Source organism: Trichechus manatus, unplaced genomic scaffold, assembly GCF_000243295.1.
Source record: "Trichechus manatus latirostris isolate Lorelei unplaced genomic scaffold, TriManLat1.0 scaffold00080, whole genome shotgun sequence".
Taxonomy (NCBI): domain Eukaryota; kingdom Metazoa; phylum Chordata; class Mammalia; order Sirenia; family Trichechidae; genus Trichechus; species Trichechus manatus.
In genome coordinates this window covers 9674255-9683764 of record NW_004444016.1, presented here as the reverse complement: position 1 = coordinate 9683764, position 9510 = coordinate 9674255, and the positions used below count along the sequence as shown (strand labels likewise).

Here is a 9510-nt window from a genome sequence, read left to right as displayed (position 1 = left end):
GTTGAGTTATTGCCAACCCTCGCAGGGTAGGCGCAATTCCCACAAACGCTCCTGCTACCCAGGTGCCCACCTACCCAGCTCCTGACACTCCGTCCGTGGTTGTAATCCTACAACACCCAACACTGAAGTGTGTAGTTACCCACTGCTGTCGAGTCAATTCTGACTCACAGCAACCCCAGAGGGTTTCCAAGGCCGTAAATATTTATAGACGCAAACTGCCATATCTTTCTCCTGCAGAGCTGCTGGTGGGTTCGAATCACCAACTTTTGGGTTAGCAGTTGAATGCTTTAACCACTGCGCAACCACGGCTCCTTAGTGTGTAGCAGGGGAGAAGAAAAAAGGTTTTAAACATACAAAGTCAAATTCTAGCCTGTGAAAAATGCTGTCAATTATTAGAACCGTAAAACTGTAAGAATGAGGCAGTGGTGGTTCAGTGGTACCATTCTTGCCTTTCATGCAAGAGACCTGGGTTCAATTCACAGCCAATGCACCTAATGCATAGTCACTGCCCATCTGTCAGTGGAGGCTTGTGTGTCGTTCTGATGCTGAATAGGTTTCAGTGGAGCTTCCAGACTAAGACAGACTAGAAAGAAAGGTCTGACAATCTACTTCCAAAAATCAGCCATGAAAACCCTGTGTATCACAACAGTCCAGTCTACAACTGATCATGAGGATGGTGCAGGTCAGGCAATGTTTTGTTATATTGTCCATGAGTTGGGGGCCAACTTGATTGCAGCTAACAACTACAAAACTGATAGAGAAGGATTCAGTTTCCTTTGTCAAAATGGAAGTTCTCTGTCAGAAATATACTCCGTAACACCTGCATATAATTATAATGCACCACAGCTCCTTTTTTTCCATTTTTGATGGAAATCCCACAAAATAGAATTTATCAAAATTCTGGTTTGGGGGGCGTAAACATGTAGTAAATACTACAAACAGTGAGTGCACTATGCGCAAATTTTCTCATTTTTTGCAGCTGAACTATCAATAATAAAACACAAGTTTTGATCAACCATGCTAGAGGAAAGGCTGAATTATCTTTTATTCTCTCTACAGAAAAGTATTTTAGAAAATCATTATCGTATGAAGAAGTGATCAAAGAGTATGAAGCCAAAAAATGTAGGAACCAAAAACATTATATAGGTGTATCAGGCAATTCATTAATAAAAATATTTTCTTATCCTTCTGGATTTTGTAATATTTGAGGTATTTATTGGCCTTTAACACCAAAAAACCCAAACCCATTGACATTGAGTGGATTCTGACTCATGATAACCCCATGTGTTACAGAGTAGAATAGCTCCATAGGGTTTTCTTGGCTGTAATCTTCATGGAAGCAGATCACCAGGCCTTTCTTCCTTGGCATTGCTGGTTGCGTTCAAACTGCCAAACTTTAGCTTGCACCAACCTTAATATGTGTAAATTGTTAGAGCTCTTTTCTCATTCTAAACGAATATTCATTTTTCATCACTAATACTAGATTCCTAATTTTGTATTATTTATCCTAAAGACGGCCCTTAAGTTGTGTAAGTTTCAGGCCCCATAAAATCCTGATCTTTCCAGCCAAACAATGGACAAAAACCCATTACTGTCGAGTCGATTCCAACTTATAGTGACCCTATAGGAAGAGTAGAACTGCTCCAGAGGGTTTCCAAGGAGTGGCTGGTGGATTTGAACTGTAGACATTTTGGTTAGCAGAGGAGCTCTTAACCACTGTGCCACCAAGGCTCCACGAAAGCCCATAAAATAAACAATAACACCTGAGAGGAATGTGTTCCTTGGAACAATCAATTATATGAGATCAAAATGGCAATATTTGCCCAAAAGCAAAGATGAGAAGGCAGGAAGGGGCAGAAAATCAGAAAGAAAGGAAACGGGGAACCCAGAGTGGAAATGAGGAGAGTGCCGACATGTTGTGGGGAATGAAGCCAAGGCCATGAAACACTTTACGTACAGACTATCGAATGGGAATCTGATTTGCTCCGTAAGCTTTCACCTAATGCACAATAAAAAATAAAAAACTAAAATTAAAAGAAGGATGAATGGTGGACATGTGACATTATGCACTTGTCAAAAACTTTAAGACTGGACAACACAGTGAACCCCTAAAGTGAGCTATGGACTTTAGTTACTAATAATGTATCAACGTTAGTTCACCAATTGTAACAATGTACCACTAATGCGAGGTGTTAATAACAGAAGAAACAGTGCATAGAATGAGGAGGGGGCATACCAGAACCCTCCGCACTTTCTACACAATTCTTCTGTAAACCTAAAACTGCCCTAAAAAATAAAGTCTAAAATTTAATAAAAAATAAAACAAACTCCAAGGTGTTTAAACACTCAAAAAAAAAAAAAAAGCCCTGACCCTCCCTGCAGCCACCATGTTCTGAGCGGTTAGGATGTGCCAGGAACTCCGGTAGGGCCCTTCGAGTGAAAAATCTCGCTTATTCATTCAGCCCACCGAGGAAAACTGAGGCTTGGAGAATTTATTCTACACAGTAAAGTTCATTCTGCAGGCTGTAGCAAGGATTAAAAGTGGCACAGCACCCAGAGCAGCACCCAGAGCACAGAGTTTAATAAATAGTAACTATTATTACAATTTGCTGTGTAGTCTCTCTGAGTCCAAATTTCCTCATATTTAAAGTTGAAGGGGTAGAAAGAGATGCAAGTATTTGTGCTTACACAGAGGACATCTGAAGAGATACACAGAAAGTTGGTAATAGTGGCTGCCTCTGTGGAGGGGAACTGAGGGTGAGAGGGAGATGCACACCCCTCATACTTTCCAATTTTTAAACAAGTTAATATATTAAAAGTACTTGGCACTATGTCTACCACATCGTAGGTGCTCAATAAATATTAGCTATTGCTATAGTTATTATTATTGCCAATTAATTTAATCAATTAATTAAAAAAATGGAGAGGTGGGACCTGATGTCTAAAGTCCCTTTCCGCTAGACTTTATTTTAGGTAAGAGTCCAAGCACTTACCCATGCCAGGGGCTCTCATGCACTACTGCAATGAATACTCCCTGCATCTCTATTAGGTAAGTAGTATTCTCATCCCCATTTTCCAACTGTGGACACAAAAGTTAAATAATATATCCTAAGTTATATAGCCAGTGAGGCAGAGGTGAGGATTAACACCTAGGCTGACTGACTCAAATATGGCCCAGCTTCACTAGACCACCACTACATAAGTGTCTCCGATTGCTGAGGGCTTCTGGCCATAACTGTCTAATAAAGACTTGTCACATCACAGCTGTGTGACCTTGAGCAGGTCGTCTTACCTCCTTGATTCACAGTTTCCTTATCTGTGAAATGAGAATGTTGTTGTTCGCCATTGAGTGGATTCTGACTCATAGCAACCCTATGGGATAGAGTAGAACTGCCCCATAGGGTTTCCAAAACTGAAATCTTTGTAGGAGCAAGTCACCAGGTCTTTTCTCCCACAGAGAGGCCAGTGGGTTCAAACTGCCAACGTTTTGGTTAGCAGCTGAGGGCTTAATGACTAAGCCATCAGAGCTCCTTAAAATGAGGATAAAAACTCATAAATGTTTCTGTATGATGAAGTATGAACCTCGACCCCCACCCTAGATTGCAAGTACCTTGAAGAGAGGGACCAGCTTGACTCATTCCTTCAAGGTGCCTTCCTTACCCCAAAGAAGGGGCCAAGCACATATTTGCACATTTAAAGCAGAATTGAGTAGTGCAAAAACAGTATGGGTTATGGGACCATCCAGACCTGGATTCAAATCCTGTCCCCTCCAACTTCCTATTAGGGCAACTTTCAGAGCTTGGCCATGACTATTGTCATAAAGGTAACAATGCCTCCAGGGTCGCCATATTGCAAAACTCCAGGGGGAGCCGTTCATGGTGTATTCATAGAGTGAGTAACACTGGGACCCTGCTATTTCATGGGGTGGTTATAAGGATTCAGGGGCACAATGAATGCAGAGGGTCTAGGACTGGGCTAGCTCAGAGTGAGCACAGACAAATATAAGCTAGAAATGGCATAAGCATTTGGCTGCTAACCAAAATGTCGGCAGTTCGAATCCACCAGCCACTCCTTGGAAACAGAGTTCTACTCTGTCCTATAGGGTCGCTATGAGTCAGAACCAACTAGATGGCAATGGGTAGAAAACTAACAAAACACCGGACTAAGTCCACAACAGACTATGGAAAAGCTTGAAGAACTTTGCTAATATGCAGAGATAACATCATAAGTTTGTATTTTCAGAGACTCACTCATTTTTCTTGTTCATCCAGGAAAGAAAGGCTTTATGAACGCCTTTTTTTTTAATCAAAAATTATCAAAGATATATTAATTTTTAACAATTCCCTCCCCCAAAACTGGTCTATTCACACAAATGAATCCCTGATCTTCATTTATATTGACAGACTGCAGAGCTGACACAGACAGTGTTTGTTTTCCTTTTCAACTGTCCCTTCACTCTAAGAACTCAATGCTTGCTGTAATCACCTTTTTAAGGGACCCGGGTCTTTCTACTGTAAATTAAAATGTATTGTAACCACGCTGTGGACTCCGAAAATGTGCTCCTACCAGCACTTCACCCCTCTGGGCAAAGAGGCCAAGTGGTCCCGTCTTGAAGATTTGAAGGAAGAACCTCAGCAGCCATCTCAGTCCTGAGCCAACAAGACCAAGAACCCACCCTCTACCTGGGAAGTTTTAGAAAACAAGTTCTGCTTTCTTCTGCAAACTAGTCTGCCTTTCTTTAAAAAGAGCTCATCTATGTGGGGCTAACCACGCTGTAACATCTGTATTTAATCTGCATTTACACGGATAGGTTTACTTCGGGAGCATCTCCCTGTACCAGGGAGAAAAGTGGTCCCATGCCGTGAACCAGAGAGGGAGAAACAAGAGTTAGACTGGTAGAAGAGAAAGGCACCAGGAATCAGAATGCCAGCATTCCGCTCTTGACCTTGCTACTTTAGAGCTGTGCCTTGGCAGATCTCTTGACCTCCCTGAGCCCCATTTCCTTATCTTTAAATGGGGATGAAATCACATCTCCTGTCTACCACAAGAGGATTGTATCAATAACCAGTATATTCCCTCCCTACCACCCTCACCCAAGCAGAACATTGCTGCCACTCCAATCACACAGCACCCACAACGATTCAGCTGAAACAATGACCAAGTCATGCAAGGGTTGCAAAGCCCTGGGGGCACAATGGTGAAGCATTCTGCCAGTAACCAAAATATCAGCTGTTCAAATCCACCATCAGCACTGGGGGATCTGCTCCTGTAAAGATTACAGCCTAGGAAACCCTATGGGGCAGTTCTCCTCTGTCACGTAGGGTCACTATGAGTTGGAATCAACGCCACGGCATACAAAACAAGCAATGTAAAACTAGGCAAGGGGGTGTAGCAGACACTGTTGGTGCCTCTCCCAGATCCCTTCTGCCAGTTTTGTGCACTCCTCTTTGCTTCTGTTTCAACAGTCCAAACCTTCAGCCCTGTTATGCTGTGTCCCACTACTACCACCACCCCTCAGCAGCCCTTAGTCAATAACCTGGCCTCAGGCCAGGACAACTCTGAAGTGCAATTTATACTCCACAGTCCCCTGCAGGATCAGGCTGAGCCTCCCTCCAAGGGGCTTTGCCTGGAATCGCACCCTTGATTGGCTTCTTCCCTTTCCCTGCCCTGCTTCTCCCACTCCCTTCCCAGGTTCTGCTGTTTTCGGGTCTGCTCCTGGGTGACCCAGCCTAAGACAGAAGATCAAGGAGCTTATGCCACATCTAAATGAGGCAGCAGCCACTCAACTCTAGCCTGTCCAGCCCTGTGGAAACATAGGCCCAATGTTGCCAAATGTTCCAGTTTTTCAACAGAGTCCAGAGATAGGCATTTTTAGGTAAAACTCTCAATTTTAAAATGTTGGCAATCTAATTTTTAAAAAACTAACACCATGCAAGCCCCACTAAACACATTCTGTGGATCAAGTCCAGCAGCCTCAGATCTCAACTTTGAAGTATCTAGTGACTAACGTGTAAGGAATATGCGGGTCCCAAGTGCTTTGCATGTAGCATATTATGTAACCCTCACAGCATACTCTGTGAGATAGGCATTATTGTCCCCATTTTACAGAAGAGGAAATTGAGACAAAGAGAGGCTAAGTAACCTGCTTAAGGTCATATTGCTAGGAAGGAGCAGAGCGGATACTCAAACCAAGTTTGTTTGATTGCAAAGCCTGTGCTCTGAACCACAGAGCCTTCTCATCTATAATTAAACATCTCCTTGGAAAGGAATCAAAAACTTAGGCTGACAAGTCACCCAACATGCAAGATGGGGACGGGGAGAGAGAAGAAAAGCTTTAAACACAATGGGTATTAGAGCATTGTCCATAACACTGAAAAACTGGTAACATCCACATGACATAAAATTTGCCATTTTAACCGTTTTAAAGTGACACAGTGGCTGCAACAATGGACTCAAACATAGCAATGATTGTAAAGATGGCGCAGGACCGGGCAGTGTTTCATTCTGTTGTACGCGGTGTCCCTATGGGTCGGAACCGACACGATGGCATCTAACAACAGCAAAGTCTACTATTCAGTGGTTTTAGTACATTCTCTAAGTTGTATAACCATCACCACTATCTCATTCCAGAACATTTTTGTCACCCCAAACAGAACCCATACGCATTAGCACTCACACTCCACTCCCTTTCTCCCCCCGGGAGCAGTCATGAATCTACTTTCTGTCTTTATACTATTTACATGCGTGTACAAGTTTTTGCGTTGCCGACTATGACCACATGACCTCTCAGAGCCTCAGTTTCTTCGTCAGAGTAATGGGGATAATAATTCTTTCCCCCCAGAGTTGTTGCAAGTATTCAGTGAAAAATATATAAAAGGCTTAGCACAGTCAAGGCCCATGATAAGAGAGTTCACATGATCGTAATTTGCAAGTGCACAGGAATAACGATGAGAATGGATCCCAGGAAAACGGCCAGGGTCATTTCAGAGGTAGGAAGATCGTGGGTGAGTCTCACTTTTGAAGGAGGCTCCATTTAGCTTTCCCACCCCGAGTCCATGCAAGTCTTTGGCCCCACCTCTTATCTGTTTTCCTAATGATATCTTCCAATAAACATGGGCAGGGAGTAGTGAGGAAGTAAGGTGGGAGGATGAAGGGCAGATTCAAAACTTAAAAACATAATAATAATTAGAGTTGTTTGTATCCCCCAAAAATATGTGTCAGAGTCCTGACCCCTACACCTGTGGATATAATCCTATTTGGGAATAGGGTTTTCTTTGTTCCATTAGTGGGGTGATATCAGTGTAGGGTGTGTCCTAAACCTAATCACTTCTAAGTGACATATAGATACACAGGGAGTCCCTGCGTGGTGCAAATGGTTACACTCTCAGTTACTAGCCCAAAGGTTGGCAGTTCAAACCCACCCAGAGATGCTTCGGAAGACAGGCCTGATGATCTGCTTCCAAAAAATCACAGCCTTGAAAACCCTATAGAGCAGTGGGGTCACCATGAGTTGGAATAGACTGGATGGCAACAAATAACAATACAACAACAGAGATACAGAGACTAGCAAGCACTTACTGGGGAAGACAGATGCAACCAAGGATGCCTGGGCTACCAACAAGAAAGAATCAACCTGACTGAGACCTTAATTTGGACTTTTAGCCTCCAGAACTGTGAGAAAACAAATTTCTGTTCTTTAAAGCCACCCACTTGGGTGTTACAGCAGCACTAGCTAACTAAGGCAAACATTTTGAATAAATGCTTAGAGGTGCTCAAAGAGCTTAGACACTCTTCAGCAAACCTCCAGGCTGTGCAGTGGGTGTCAGCCACCCTCGAAGGTTCACTTACTCACTGTGAAACGTGCATCTGGCATTGGGTTCTCACTGCCCGAGTTCATGAACCAGGCTCCAGCAGGACCATTTGCAGCAGGCAGGGTATGTTCAATCGGAGGTAGATGGCTGGAGTGGGAACTTGATTTCTTCCTAGACAGTTATCAGTGGAGACAGGCTCAATTATTTCCATTATATGGAATCAACAGAGACAGAAGGCATAATGAGTCTTAGCCAGAGAAGCAAAGGTTAAAGTGAAGGGAAGAGGGGGATAAAGAGAAACCCTCCCAGGCCCACTGTACCCACTGAACCATGATATCAGGGAGGGTGACTGAGGATGGGAAGACATCAAATGTTTGTCTGGTCCTGCTCTGCTGGTTGCAGCACAAACTCCTAGAGGGCCAAAATCACATCTACCGCATGAACGACTCTAAATGTCTTGGGTGGAAAGAGCTTCATCAAGACCACCTCTAAGTGGTCCAGCATCTGGAGGGCTGCAGAGTAACATGAGGGCCCTCCCACCCCCATTCCCTTACCCAGCATAGCCTCCTTTTCCTCTCCAGTAACATCCACGGTTATCATGGGCTTCCTACGTGCCAGGCCACCACGTACTTTGTCATACTGTAGTGGCTTGGGTATTGCTATATGTTGGAAGCTATGCAACTGGTATTTCACATACCAGCAGGGTCGCCCATGCTGGACATGTTTCAAATGAGCTTCCACACTAAGACAGACTAGGAAGAAAGGCCTGGCAATTTACTTCCAAAAATTAGTCAATGAAAACTCTGTAGATCACCACAGAACATTGTCCGATACAGCGCTAAAAGATAAGTGCCTTGGGATGGAAGGCACTCAAAACACACAGTGACTGCAACAATACACTTAAGCATATCAATGATCATGAAGATGGTGCAGGACCAGGCAATGTTTTCTTCTGTTGTACATGGGTCGCCATGAATCAGAGACAACTTGATGGTATTACTAACAACATGTGCCAGGCACTGTGCTAAGTTATCTCTTCACCCTCCCAACAACCCTGTGAGTTAGTTATTGTTATTATACCATTTTATAGATGAGGAAACTGAGGCTCAGAAGTTATATGACCTGCCCAGCTGGTAAGTAGCAGAACTATCAAATCTGGGTCTATCTGACCCCAGAGCCCAAGCTCTCAACCACTATAATCTTCCCCTCTTTTCTTCACCTTTCTTTCTCCTCTCTTTACTGACTGTCCTCTGCAAAAGCAAAAGGCTTTCTAATACCCTCCTCTTCACCCCAAACCAGGTCCTATACTTTCTGGGGGGGTTAGGGCTACTCAGGGGGATGACCATGAAAGAGTGAGTCCCCTCAGGTGGAGGAGTTACAGTTGCTGAGATTTCTCAAGTACAGGAAACTTTCCATGCTGCCTGCAATAAATCCAAGCCTTCCTTCCTTTGTGATTTCACCCCAGGAGCAACACTCCAGGATGACTCATCACTAGGCCAGCAGCAGAGCTCCTCTGGAGACTTGAGGTGACCTTGGCCACACACTCACATCCTGTGCCTGTTTTCCCTTTTGTCAAGTGGGTAGCCCCCAGCCTCCCAGCCAGGCATGCTGAAGACTATCTTGGTGAACACAAAGCATCTTGAGAACAATGTTAAAAACAGAATGCAAAACACTGACAATCCTTTAACTCTGCCCAAAA

At 43.8% G+C, this 9510-nt stretch overlaps 1 non-coding gene across 1 annotated transcript; it reads left to right on the top strand.

The window, feature by feature from the left end:
• The first annotated feature begins 419 nt into the window (after nucleotides 1-419).
• TRNAE-UUC (transfer RNA glutamic acid (anticodon UUC)) lies at nucleotides 420-490 on the top strand. The gene has a single exon. It is a non-coding gene; the product is annotated as a tRNA-Glu (tRNA).
• Nucleotides 491-9510: the final 9020 nt, after the last annotated feature.